At 39.8% G+C, this 4,949-nt stretch overlaps 1 non-coding gene across 1 annotated transcript; it reads right to left on the bottom strand.

The window, feature by feature from the left end:
- Positions 1-4,162: 4,162 nt before the first annotated feature.
- Positions 4,163-4,353, bottom strand: LOC136257116 (U2 spliceosomal RNA). Its single transcript, XR_010701820.1, has one exon. It is a non-coding gene; the product is annotated as a U2 spliceosomal RNA (small nuclear RNA).
- Between the last annotated feature and the right edge of the window lie 596 nt (positions 4,354-4,949).

The raw sequence follows: 4,949 nt of genomic DNA, 5'->3' as shown, positions 1-4,949 counted from the left end.
ATTAGATGTGCATTTTATTGGCTTCAATAACACAGGTTTGTTATGGCTTCTTGATAAAATTGCAATTCAATCTTAATTGAGTATGATTTTGTCAAAACAAATCCACTAGAAACAATGGGGTGGATACAGTGATGAAGATGCTACACCGTGAAGTGTTCTGAAGTCACTATGGAGTTGCACTTACAGATGATACAAAGACACCAACTCAGTGTAATAACCAATGAAACCATGCTTGCAGCGTTTATGGGTTCCTGCCTGAAGTCTCACCTGAACCTGAACCTTATGTGATACATGGGCAATTCGCATTTGCTTCCCCAGTTAGCACCATGATACCAGGTTCCCATTCAACAGCTGGGTATAGACTTGAGCAATGTAAGTAAAGTTTCTTGGTCAAGAAAATAACAGCAATTGGGCATCAAACCTGGAACCATTCAATTACCAGACTGCATGATATTCTAACTACTTCACTATGCTGCCTCAGAACACACACACACACACACACTAGCACACAAGCACGCACTATACACACTCACGCACACACAGAGGTGAGGATGTGTTCACCTGACGTCCCACCTGAGCCCGTAACCATTATGTGATACATGGACAACTGGCATTTGCTTCCCCAGTTACTGGCAGTTAGCACCAAGTTACCTGGTTCCCATTTAACAGCTAGGTAGACTTAGCAATGTAAGAAATGTTTCTTGCAACAGTATTTAGGCATTAAACCTGGAACCTTTCTACAGTGAAACCTGTTAATCAGGACACTTGAAAATGAGGACACCTGTATACTCTGGACACATGGTAATGGCCCCAAAATCTCTGTTAGCATGCAATCTAACCTGTAAAATCAGGACACCTTGATAATCAGAACACTTTTGTTTGGTTCCAAGGAGTCCTTAATACACAGGTTTCACTGTATTACCGGGCTGGTGTTTTGACCGTTACCTCAGAACACACACACACACACACTACACACACACACACGCTACACACACACACACACACGCACACGCACACGCACACGCACACGCACACACACGCACGCACTCTACTACTTATAGTGATACTGTTTCTCAAAGAATGTATATTTATATAGATCCTGATATAAGAATTAAAAGTTTGAATCCGGCAGGTGAGATATGTAGACATGACTTTGTTTCACATCAGAGACATAATAATGCTTATCAGGACTGGAAGTGTAAGTTGTGCACATAACATTTTATATAGTTACCATACAGTGGGTGGTAAAGTTATCTGTGTTTCACCTTATCTACTTTCTGGGCATGGCAGACTGCTTTGTATAAGAATTACAGCAGAAAATATTACATTCAGGGGCGGTAGGCAGGATTTCCAAAAGGGGGGTTCTGCCCTAAGTATAGAATTTCGTAGGTGTGCACATGTAAACACGTGTACACGTGTAAACATGTGTATTCTTATAAATTCATTCGCAATAGCGAGTAGAGGTACTTGAATTCCTCTGCCTGAAGACCTGTAGCTACCCATTTCAGTGGATTTGTGTAAGTTAATTCAGTTCTAGTTAACCAGTATCACGATTTAAAAAACTTAACTCTGAAAAGGGGGTTCGTCCGAACCCTTTGAACCCCCCTGGCTACGCCCCTGATTACCACAGTATAGAAATTGCTAGTATTTTAATATTGTCACTCAGAGTTGAAACTGAAGTTATATTGGGCCATGTCACCCATAACTAAGTGTATAGCTGCCTTGACAGCTGCATTGGAACACTCCTGGATAACTAGTGAAACTTGAGTTAGGCTGTTTTGGGGTTATCACAAGCTATAGAAGTGTTTTTTTTATGTTAGGTCCAGTTGTGATTGGCAACCTGTCATTTTTCAGTATGTTTAAGACAAAGCAATAATTTTATTCACTGTGTGTTTCGCCTTCCCTTTGGTAAATGTGTTGCCCAAACAAAGCCAGCAACCAACCATTTTGAAATTAGGTATGATGACTCATAATGCCTTTTGCTATGTGCTCCAACTATTGATACAACAACATGGAGTTGTCTTCTGCTTACAACAATGATTCTGGACCATGCCATGGTATAATGAGGTGAAATATTACATCAGGAAAAAACATGGTAACCGTAACTTCCATTTCCAATCCTGGTAAGCTATAACCATGATTGTCTACAGATCAACTTCAGATGCTTGTATAGAGTGTCTGCATACATTCATTCAGAATCAGAAGAGAGTTAAAGAAACATCGTAAAAGTGTGGAACAACCAGCTGCAGTGAGAAGCATAGTTAAGGCCAGTAGTAAGAGGTATGCAATATCATGTTTAACTGACTTACTGGTCAACTGTACCTTATTGTAGGAGAAAAGCAGTTTCAGGAGTAGAGGTGTTTGAGGAAAATTAGGATGATGACTAGCTTCTCTCAGTGCTATAAAGTTTTTTCATCTCCCTAACAACTAAAATTTCAGCATCAAGTGTCCTATGGAGACACTTTACATATAAAGCCCATCCGCCACAATTTGGCTGTTAGTTGTAAGCAGTTTATGCAGAGCTTATTTTCACCCTTCCATAGGCCTGTTCCATACAAGTTGTTCCAACAGTATAGTTGACATAATGATTGCTGATCATGAAAAGGTTAATGCAGTGCAGCTGCATGACTTGCAGGATGATTTAATTTGTGTACCTGTGACCTACTGTAAAGCAAGAAATCTTCGTAGGATACAAAGTTTTTGTGAATTTTGTGGATGGCTTATCCACGAATTAAAAATATTATACAGCCCATCTACAAGTTGTACTAGGGCAAGAAATCATCACGGAATGTCAAAATTGAACAAATTTTGTGGTTGAGACACTGATCTACTTAATGGGCTGTTAAATATTTAATTTCATGGATAAGACATCTGCTACATTTGCATCCCACTAAAATTTCTAGGCTTATGGTTTCTTACAATAAATGAACTACCATATTATCAAGAGTTTATAACTACACATTATAAACTCTTGATATTATGCTATCCTCTATAGGTCTGTAGCTGCACAGGGCAGCTACCTGTACTCATTAATACACCCACTAGCACACATACGATATTCTAATACTACTCATTACAATGCCCATCCATGAACCCTACACCCAAAAAAAGCTATGCAGAGAATAGGGGCTGCACAGTACACTATTTTAGATCTGCTGATCTCCCAACAGACTTTCCTCTTTTATTGCAATTGTTTGTTTGCCTACTAGGATCAAGTACGCACCGCCCTCACTACACACAACACAAGAAAAAAAAAACAAATATAAATGTATATGCATTTTGAAAAGCTCCCCTTCTACCCTGAGAACATAGTTAAGGATCCATTATCACCATCACAGTTTACGACCGGCATCACCACATATCTAGGGAGGTAGCCTGTCTATGAGAAAATGCTTACAATTGGTTGATCTTCCCAGTTACCCATCACAACTGAAAGGAGGCTATTTTCCTAATTCACCATGTTCAGCTGCAGACGAGGCTGCAGAAAATACACTAGCTACGGAGGACAATATAAATCTGCTGATAAGCAAGTAAGACTTTAATATTTACACTGAAACAATTATGAAACCCTACAACCGCCTTGACAAAGCAGGTGTGGATAGAGCAATGATGCTGTGTTTTTTGTGAGCACATATGGTGCTAATGTGTTCAAAGCGGTAACACTTCGTTAACAAGGGGAAAAGGTCGCGTTTTTGCTAACTCGCTTAACACGAAGGCTATAGCTACGCCCAACAGTTTAAATTGAATACCCATGCAACAGTTTAACTTGAATTCTTGAAGGAGCGACAGAGGATGTCCGTGATTGGCATTAGCTAGTACAGTACAATATCATGATCTTTTGACTCGTCTGACTCGTGGCTGACAGACGTACGCAACGCTTCAGTATATCAATGGTGCCGAGGATGCTGCACTGCGTGAATGTTATGTTGATATGTGGTGTAACATTTTGGGAGACTGAGCAAGGGTGCATGTGTGGTATTTAGACGTATTCATGATTAGACTGTACATCTTTTTTGTTTTGTAGGTTGTATACACGTTTACTCTAGCTTCACAGTGATATGTACCGAGTGTAAGTGGGTGCCTAGTAGTCTCGCCACCTACTGGTACTTACATGGTTCTTTCATGACAATAATATTGTTTTGTTCATTAATGTCCCCCAGAGGGGGAGTGAGCCACCCAGGAGGTACTGCAATACCTGGGTAACTCGTGGAGAGGGTGAAGCAAGCTTCAAACTCCTCTCCGAGTTCCACAAATTAGAGTAATATCGAATAGGCTAATAGCCTATGTGTCAGATATTACACTGACAAGAACAGTTATTTCTACTTGATCTTAGCCGATAGGCCGAGAAGCGATAAAAAAAAACCTGGTTTTTCCTTCTCTTTTATAATGGTATCTGCAGATTTTCATTGTGGAAATGAATTTTTTGACCATATTTCACGTTTGTTGTACGTTTTTCTCAGGTTATTTTTGTAAACGTTTGGATATCTACTACAAACATTATGTACTTGTGGGTTTAATAAATCTCTAGATCATTCTTCAACTGGATGCAACTTTGACAATCTTAACAAGTAAGATCGTCTAGTGCTCTTTAATCTAAGGTATATTTACAGTATAGTTGGAATGACAGCTCGAAACACACACACACACACACACACGACTAATATGCCCGAACATGCGGCGTATGATATAATACAGAACTGATAAGTAAATGGTTACCCATGGACGAGGTGATAGCTAGCACTTAGGCGCTAAACATATCTGTGTCACAGTGCTAAATTCTTCCCGTTTCTGTACGCCAGTGTCACCTCTTTTACGGTTTAACTAACTGTCTTTGTCTAAAAGCGTTACACTTTTCGAAGGCTTCGTAAGTGCTAAACGGGGACCGACTTCTTTTTGCAGCAGTGTGAAAAATGCCGCTTTGTGTATATAACACTTCTAGCTTTTTTTTT

The sequence above is a fragment of the Dysidea avara genome, chromosome 5, assembly GCF_963678975.1.
Source record: "Dysidea avara chromosome 5, odDysAvar1.4, whole genome shotgun sequence".
NCBI classification, from domain to species: Eukaryota; Metazoa; Porifera; class Demospongiae; order Dictyoceratida; family Dysideidae; genus Dysidea; species Dysidea avara.
This window is presented reverse-complemented; position numbering and strand designations above follow the sequence as displayed.